Below are 9,817 nucleotides of genomic sequence, written 5' to 3'. Positions count from 1 at the left end.
TTTGTCTCATATTTGTGCAGATCTCAGGGTACCTACTAGCTCCTTCCCATCCATAGCAGGTATGACTGGTCATTAGTACCTTGTATCAACAAGGTTAGTTGGTTTAAAAAAAAAAAAAAGAAGAAGAAGCTGAGCTGAAAGCATTTCCTTCCTCCCAGAGTGGGGCTACCGTCCTCAAATTTAAGTTTAGACTAGGCAAGTTAGAAGGAAACAGCAAAGAGGTTACAAAAGGGAACTATTGAGGATGATAACTAGAAAAATGCAGTAGAGGCTTCTGAACCAATACTTGCTCTTCCGTGAGGACTCTGAAAATTGTGTCCATTAATCATCTGCTGGGGACAAACCTCCCCCACTTCATGTTTGGATCATCAGGAATCAGGATAGTGTGAGAGATTCCTTCTCTCTAGCATAGGTCAGCCAGGGGGCAAGTAGGAGGACAGGGGCCCTGGGACTTTCATCAGTCCCTCTGTGCTTCCAGAAGGTGCCTTGTCACCCCTCTGCCTCTGACTGCTCTCCCGGGGTCCTGGGCACCTAGGGCCCCTCTGACTGCCGGCGCGAGCTATCTAAAGACGCTAAAGGTGCTCCTGGGAGCTTTCTCTTCTGTCTCTCTCCAGACCACGCAGCTTACCCAAGCCAGTTGCTGAAGAGCAGCCTAGCAGGGGTGGGGGATGGGGTGGACCGACGCTCTGGTCCAAGTGGGGACTCTTTGGAGTCCCGGAGCCCTTGGGCAGGTAAGAGCCGGGCGAGCAGCGTGTTGCCCCGGCCGGCCGGCGTTTTCAAACAACTTGAATTACAGGCTACATCTTGAATAAGAATTAGCCTTCCGCGCTGGTGTGACTTCACTTTGAAACTCAACTTGTCAAAGTATGGTTTTAATTAAACGTCTTCCGGCCTCGAAAGATTACATGTTTTGTAAAATATATCCTAGCATGAAATTTACTTCCACAATCTGAAATTAGGTTCCTTGTAAATGTTTTCATAAAGAAAGAAGGGAAGAAAGAAATAGGAGGGGGATGTGTGTGAGAATGGAGCAGTTGATACTAGCTTGGTTCCTTTTAAAATGTCCAACCAGCGGGCCTCGGCACCCGACAGGTCCCAAGCCGGTCCGCCCGCCCCACAAGGGTGATTCCGCTTGCCCAGGACAAGCAAGTAACCCGAACCCGCCCTGGCAGGCTCGGCCCACGTTGCTTTAGCAGTTGGAGACAATTCAGCAGACAGACAAGTTAATCCCGCGTTGATTTGTTTCGGATCCATCTGCAGGACGCCGTATACCACCACCACCACCGCCCCCCGCCCCCACCCCGCGGTTGCTGCAGACACCTGCCTCCCTCCGATCCCGGACTGCTGTGTTTGTGCCAAGACAGACCAAAAGACTGTAAGGTGCAAAATGACCTTTGCAATATTCAAAACGACACATCTCAAAATTTAAAGTTCTCTTTTAAGAAATCCTAGCTAACATTTAGAACAACAATCTCGATCTAGAGCCGTCCTAATAGACTGTCCAAACCAATCTCAAAACTTGCCTAAACTTAGAAGGGGCCTCTGGAGGTTCACGGTCTCCTGTCTGGGGGCTTCTATCCCCCAGGTAGCCCTCAGAGAGAAAGGACCCTATTTTCCAGCATGGGGCAGGGAAGGTACCAGCGTATCTTCTATTAAGAATTAAGAGCTGAATCCCTGTGGAAATCTCTTTTCTTAACTACTCTCTGAGGAACTCGCCAGTTCTGATGGGATTTGCTGAATTCGGAGTAAAACTTGGTGCGCACGAGGTTGGGTGTGATGGGGAGCACAAGGGAGAGGTGCACATCTCCTTTCTTCCAGATAATTGGTACCCAAGAAATGAGGGCGGGGGTGGCGCAGTAGGAGGAATTATTTACCGCCCTCCACCTGAAATAAGCAAGACCAATAACGCGCCTGGCTTTTCGCCCTGTTTACTCCATCCCCACTCAGTGATTGGCAAAGCAGGCCCTGAAGGCAAAGGCAATAATTGCTCCGTGCTCTCCTTACCAGGGAAGTGTGTAGGCATTTGAAGTGTACTAAAAATAAACGAAGGAACGAGAAAACGAAAAGGGGACAGAGTGACAATTTGCGGCAATTAAAGCGTCTGCGCGCTGTTGCCAGAGGAACAAGGACCCACAGCGGTTTTTGTTTTCCCAGGCCTGATGATGTGACTAACTTGTTTGGGAATTTGCGCCTAGGTTTTTGCCTATGCGTGTGTGTATTCAGCAGACAAGAAGCCTGTGCAATGTTGGGATCCGTAGGGAAGGGGAAGCCGAGGACGGCTTCTGAGCCCTAAACGGCCGGTTAGCATCGAGAAACTCCAGTCCTGCTCTCCACCCTACCCGCCAGGCCCGTCTCAAGTGAGCACCTATCCATTAGCTCTCGGTCAACACTCCTTGCAGGAACTTTGAAAGCAAGTTTTCAGATCCAAGGTGTCTAACTTTAAAGGGGGAAAACAATAATGCTAACTTCTATTTCTCAACCACGCGAAATGCAAAGGATTCGGGGTGGAGCAGGGAGGGGGAGGGAAAAGAGGGGCGGCCAGCCAAATCAAAGCTTGGGAGACATTTTGACAGCGTGCTTGAAATATTACCCTTAACTTTTGGAAGATTTTCAAGAAAAGAAGGACGGGTGGGGGGTGGTCTGTGAGAGAACCACAACTTTCTCCTGGCTGTCACTCAAGCGTCCAGAGAGGGCTCCAACCTCCCGCTCACGAGGAAATACACAGTGAGAAATTGTTTCAAGATATAGTAGTGCTCACTTCTTACCCTACTCCCCCAACTTACCCCCCACCTTTCCTGAGCCAAGAACTTCGCAGAGAGGGTGGTAAGGGAGGGGGTGTCCTGCGTATCAGAAATCTGGCACCGTCCCCCAAGATCAGAAGGGTTAAGCCCAGGCAGGGCGCTCTGCCTAGGCCAACCTAGCACCGGAACTGGCACCCCGTGTTGATTAGCACCCTCCCATCCCCACCTCCACCTCTCCCCAGTGCAGTCACCGCCTAACTCCACCGAGCTGGCTTCAATGAAAACTGGCAAATCCGGCGAGTCTCGCAGAAATTTTCTTCGACCCTAATTCAATTTTAAAGCGGATTTTTACTATTAAAAACGCTGCCGAGCAACACATTGAATTAATCTGACTGTACGGTTTTAATTACAGTGAGGGTTTCTCTACAAATCTGTACAAGACAGTGGCTGGCTCTTGGAGGATCCCTGCCTCCTGAATTCCATTATCGGGTCCCTGTTCCCCGCAGACGACGGCGCGTGGGAGCCAGCTGTGGGCGCGGGAATTCCTGTCGCCTTCTAACCTCCTTTCCTGCTCCTGTCCCTCGCCCCTTCCTTCCCCCTAGACCCACGGACACCCCTGAATGCCTGCCTGTCTGTTTGGGACTGGTGGACACCTGAACACACATCCTTGCTTTAAAAAAAAAAAAAAACTCTTGGGTCCAAAGCTCCAAATCTTCTGGAGCCTTGGTCTTAAATTGGCTTTTGGCTTTTGTCCAGGAAAGGGTGACCTATTTCGTAGTTTTTTTAAAGTGTTCTCCTACTACCACTTTGCAGTTGGAGTGGGCAACTTGATGCCCTGGGTATTTAAGGGGAAATCAGGTTAAGGAGTGGGGAGGAGCATTAAGAGGAGGAGATAGTAGAAGACTAGCCAAGGAGCACTAGTGTGCTTGGTCTAGCCCACCCCCTTCCCGCCTTAATCCCCTCAGGTCTCCAAGCAAATATATACTGTGCAGATTCTGCAGGCAAACAAGGCCCCATTCATTAGCTTTAGTTTTGTTTACTCGTGCTACTAACATTGTGGGGCAATGGTAAACTTGGTGAATAGGATGGGAAGAAAACTTAAAAACTTGGCACTTCCAATACAAGCACATTCACACTCCTTCTCTTTTGCCCACACTCTAATATTCTTTCTCTAACACCCCTTTTCCCCTATGCTTAATTCCTTACCATTTTCAGCTTCCCAAAGATAATGAATTCAGATATGTGTTTACCAATAATCAACACATCCTCTTAGCATGTATTTAAGAACGAAGGGCTTTATCTCTTGAAGGGGAAGGGGCCTAGTTTAATGGAGTAAAAGGGATAAGGAACATCTTTCTGCACAAAATTAGTAAAACCTACAAATGTGGGGAGGTCACCATTCCATTCTCAGCGTAGAATGGAAGGGCTTCCTATCTCCTAGATTTGGGTAAAAGAAAAGATCTTTTTCTATACAAAAGAAAAAGTTCACAGTCGTTTTGTTTTTTAATCTTAGTTTCTTCTAAGGGCTCTCAGGTCTGTTGCCCTCCAAGGAAAGTTTTGCTTAAAAACTAAAAAATTGTCTTCTTGTTTATTTGGGATGTTACAAAATAAAGGTGATAAGAAGTGCCCATGAACAGGTAAAACTATGGAAATTACCATTGCATTTATATCACAAATATAGTCAGATAAAGAACACCTCTCACGCTTCCCACTGAAAAATGGTTTTCATTTATTTTTCTGTTGCAACAAGAGAACCAAGAGCTCACATGATAGCAAGAGGATGTTTTTCATCCCAGGTTTTCCTGGAGAGCTGTCCCAACCCTGGCTCTTCTTTAATGTTGGGGCATTTGCTGTGACGTTGTTATTGTTACTACTGATGAAGGGATGAAAGAATTAACCAGAGGATGCTTCAAGGCATTTCGGAAGACGCTTGGGCAGCTATATTAACTCCTTATTATGCCTAAAAATAGTCTGTGGTTTCCTGTTGATGCTTGTTCCCTGCCACTCTAGGGCTGCATTTATCCTCCAATGGTCATGGGGTCCTGCTTTCCAAAGACTGAGTTGATGAAAGCTGACTTCTAACACCCCTTCCCTCCTCCTTTTGCCCTGCTACATTTCTCAGCAGGGATAATGGGGGGTGGGGGGTTCAGCCTTGGTTTAGCCTGCATATTGAAAAGACAAACATCTGCACTTATTCTGTTTAAACTCAATGTTTAAACATTGTGGCGTTCTTCCTGCACCCCTCCCCAGGCTAAAAGAAGGATGTTTTAGGGAGTAGGGCCCTAAACTTGCTGAGAGAGACAAGAGACAAAACGAGAGATAGTGATAGAAGAAAGGAAGGAAAGGAAGGAAGAAGAAGGGCAAACAGACATAAAGGTCTCTATATACAATTCCAAATTTAAGGGAGTAAAAAACATATGCTGTTCTCAACTCTCTCAATTGTCTTTCAGCTCTCTGTATTAAGAGCGCTTTGGGCACACCTGAAAATGGAGTCAGAGAAGAGGCAAATAGGGTTGTGTTTGAGGACTTGGTTGGCTTCATTTTCACTAACTCCACTATACTCCAGGTTTTAAAATGCCTGGAGCAGGAACCTCTAGATTGAGACATGCCTAGTTGATATTCTTCAAATAGAACACTCAAAAAACTCGGTGAAGCCCCCTGGTGGGTCAGTGCCATGTTGGAGTTTCCTACTAGTCTGTTTTTGGAATGCAGGACTGAAGAGATGAGGGGAATGTCCCCAGAGTTGAGTGAAGTGCTTTCTGGATGTGAAAAATACAAAGTCCACTTTTCAGCTGGATTTTGGGGATCCTGGGAGGGGACTGTGTTAAAACAGACATTAAAGTTTTATAACCAGAGAAAATGTCTCTAAAATCTCAAGAGTTCTCTTGCCTAGACTAAGTTTTTAGGTTAGCCCTGAAGATATCGTCACTAACCTGGGTTAAGAAAGGCAGCTCTCTTGTGTCCTGAAGCTTTTGCAGGTGTGTGTCAGGGGAGGGTGTCTGAGTTTCCAGGATATCAGGCACCCTTTCCTTACATACACAAACAGAATTTTACATTGAATGAGGAAAAGACTAGCAAGAAATTTTTTTCTACCAATGTCTTCTGTTGAGAAGGGGGTTCTTAACATGGGTATGTAAATCAATACCGAGTTATTTCTTTGAATTCAAAGGCTATTTATCCAGGTCTAATTTCTTTAGAATTAACGTGATAACTGAGCCCAACTGAGCAACCAAACCCAGCCAAGTCCTGGCCAGCTTGAATGTACTTCCACATCCCCGCACAGAGGCTGCAAACCCACCTCGGACATCCAGGCATTCCCAGGCCTCCAGTGTGTGCGCAAACACCCGTTCAGAACAGGATAGCGGGGGTTCTCAGACTCAATGAGAGCATTCCTCCAACAGTGGCCTTTGGCAGGCAAACCAAGAGGTCTTGTGTTGGCAATACGCAAGTATTTTTCTCCAAATGACACTGACAGCCGCAATACAAACCCCAACACTTCAACACCTTAAAGAGCAAAATGCAATTTAGGCCTCAAATCCTGCTTCTTAAAACTAGCGAATATGCCCTCACCTGGTCCCTAAAAAGCCCTCGGGCTTGAACTCCACAATGTTGGATTTCCTTCTATTTTGAATGATAAAGGCTTCGCCCGCCTGGGCAGCCCTCCTCCTCCCCGGGGTTGGCTGGGGTTCCCGACCGGCAAAACAAAGACATAGGAGCGGACTCCGCTGGCGGCGAACCCGGCACTGGGGCCTGGGAGTCCCTGAGGTGTGTGCCTTTTTGCCAGGCTCTGAAAAAACCCTATTTGCTTCTTATAGAGGGCTGAAGGTGCCGGCTGGACCAAGGCGAACCGGGGGTAATTTCAACTGCCTCGCTTCGCCTCATTACCGCTGCCCATGACACAGGGCGAATGACTGGGAAGGCAAGCTGCCGGCTTCGATTGAACAGAAATGACCGCCCGGAGCGGCTTCTGCAGTCTCTGCCCGCTGAACTCTGCGCGGTCACTGGTAGCAGAGGCCATATGTGGCAGCCACACGCAGCGCGCCAAAGCTGCGAGGGGACACACCAGTTCTCGGTCTCTTATACCAGAGACTGGTGGGGAAATCGGACGGTCAAGTCTGCAATTTGGAATCTATCCGGCAAGTGCACACAGAGACCGCTATGAAGCCTGAAGGGATCCCTTGCTCGATATACTGCCTCTGCCCCCGATTCTTAAAGAGTCCAGCCTGGGCCACCCAGCTGGTTTCAGCAGGACCTTTAACATACACAACTATTACCTAGGTGCAGCTACACACTTGTACCCCTGCAAGAGAATGAAGGGATTATATCCATACTTAATGGGAGAGGGATAAAAGTTCTGAAGCTACAACCCAGATGGACAATTCCAGCCTGCCCTGGTTTTCTCAGGTATTAAATAAACTAGAGAGGGTTTGCAAATAGCTGCTGTGCCCTAGGTCTGGTGCTGAAGTGCAGGGACCTGGGCTCTACCAAGATCCATCCCGCTCTGGATGCAGACTTGTGCACCTGCGAGCATAAAGGGAGAGACATAGACAAGCTGGGGGGTGGGGGGAGAAACGCCTTCACCGTGTTAACAGCAAGCTGCAGGGTATAAAGCAATAAAACTGCCACATCTACCTGCGGGCTTTGAGGACATTACAGATTAGCTCGGCTTTTAGCCCGCGTGCACCAAGAGCGCACCAGGAGTGGGTGGAGAGAACCCTTTCTTTTCCTGACCTCTCTTCCCCCCCCCCCAGGCATTTCCCCCTTACCCAATTCACCTTTCATTTTTCTTGAAGATTTTTGTTGTTGTTTTAATTCACTGCTGATTTGTAAACGCATGGATCGGGTTACTGGTTCGTGTGTTAAAGTGCACCTCTTGTTAAGAGGAAAGGGACAAGGGACGCCACTTAAAAATGAATTCAGAGTTACTGAACCGGCTCCCGAGACTCAAGAAGTTACGCACAGCGGCTGGGGAAAGGTGGGGAGGGTGGAGAGCAAACGTCGCTGTCCTGGGAACTCTGGGGAAAACCTGCGGGCAGCAAGTTTCAGGTCTTCTGATAAATTAAAGGAAAGAAAGAAAGAAAGAAAAGGGGGAGGCAAACTCGCCTGGCGATGCCTGCAGACCCGGGGCTGGAAGCTTGAAAAATCAATTAGCATAGCCGCTGCCGGCGACCTTCGCAAAATGTGAATAGAGTCCGAGCAGCTCCGTCTGCAGCGACCGTTTTCTGGAGTTGCAGGGGCAAGTAGCACCACTAAATTCTCCATTTCTCTGGTTCCTTGGGTCCCATAACTTATGGGGTATAGGTGAAGTCGGATGCAACGAAGTTTCCAGTAGTTTTCCCAAAGGTAGACAGACTTGTTCTCACAACCTCCAGACACTACCGCACATTTGTTAAATTTCACTTTTCTCCATGTGGTCAGCGGCTTGACTCTTAGGTATTTGCCCAGACCGAAAACCAACATTGGGCCCTGCGAGGGTCTGCAGGTCTGGCCCACTCAGTCTCGATCTTCCGGCAGAAACGGCTCCCGGAGCCTACCGGCACTCCCGGGACCAGGACCCTGAGGCGGCCCGGCTAGCCCTCCTCGGCGCCTAGTGCCCTGTTCGGCTCTCCTACCTTGTGGCTGGGCCTGAGCTGCGCGTCTGTGTTCCGCTGTCTGTGCCTGCTGCTTGGACCCAAGTGGGTCTGGAGACCGAAGGGAAAAAGGCTAGATCCGCAGCCCTGGGCTGCTCCAAACTTAATGTCTTTCCCCAGTCCATCTTTGAAAGAGAAGTGGTTCTACCACCTGGATGTGCGGATATAAATCCCCTTGCAAATAATAAATGGATTAATAATAACAAGGTATGAAGTTCTTTTTATAGAAAAAAAGGAGAGAATTGAAACTAAATGCGGCAGTTAGACAACCATTTTGATAAGAGGATAATTGAGGCGACACTGGTGTATAATTAGAGGATAATTTATGCTATATCCACTTTTATTCCACCTCCCAAAATAAACCCAGTCCATAATCATTACAGGCAAATTGTTCTGAATTTTATAGCAGCAATTTGAACAAAGTACTGCAGTTAATCATGGGAGATTTTTGTGTATTCCTGATTAGAACTCTAATTGCCTCCTTCCAGAAAGTAAAAATAACTGTAAAACGACTCTATTTTTATCATTAACAATGTTGACAATAAAATAAAATCAATTGGAATTGTAATCGAGAGACAAATTTAGGACGAAGGCACTTTTACTTGGGTAGTTTATATTGTAATCAAGATTTGCCAAACCACTAACCGCATGTATCATTTGCATATATTTGAAAGCATTACAGTAGCTTCTGTTTTCAATAGGAAAAAATGCATTACTGTCAGTCCTCCAACGATTCGCTTTCAAAACAGGCTGCTGCGTTCTGGAAAAAAAAAAAAAGCCCCCCACATTTTTGGTCCAATATATAAGAAATACGGCCTGAAACGGCAGGAACCACGCCAGAATAGGACCTGATTTTTCATTTTCTTTGCTATCCCCCAATAGGGTGGGGCCCAGGTATGGGGGTTCTTCTTCCCTCTGTGGTTTCAATAAAGTATGTCTAGAAAAATCCTCGGTGACAGGGCGCTCCCGCGGGAGTGTAGTTGGGCTGAGGTTGGGTGGGGGAGGTGAAGGGAGGGGATCTGGATTTAAATGTAAGGGGCACTGCTTCAGAGCACTTGCAGCCCTCAAGGGTGCAAGAGAATTGAGAGAGAGCAGTCTTTAGGCAGGCTGTTCAAAGGCTACGACATTCAAAACTGGGGCTCCAGGATTTGGGGCACGAGCTTCGAAGGGTAGCGTCGGCGGCGGGCCGGGAGGAGGCACCTCCCTCCCGGGCGGCCCCGGGTGCCGCGCAGCGCGGCCCCCGGCTGCAGCTACGCGTTGGGATTGGAGTTGCAGAAGGTAGGCGAAGAACTCGGCGAGCAGCGCACACGCCAGTAGAAGCTGTGCGCCTGTGACGTCAGGGAGCCACTGACCAATGGGGAGGCGCTGCCCTTTGGAGACAAACCATTCGACTCGTGGCGTCTGCATCAAGTCTGAAAGCAGACGCGCAACTTTCGCAGAATCCAC

This window comes from Sciurus carolinensis, chromosome 8, assembly GCF_902686445.1.
Source record: "Sciurus carolinensis chromosome 8, mSciCar1.2, whole genome shotgun sequence".
Taxonomy (NCBI): Eukaryota; Metazoa; Chordata; class Mammalia; order Rodentia; family Sciuridae; genus Sciurus; species Sciurus carolinensis.
This window is presented reverse-complemented; position numbering follows the sequence as displayed.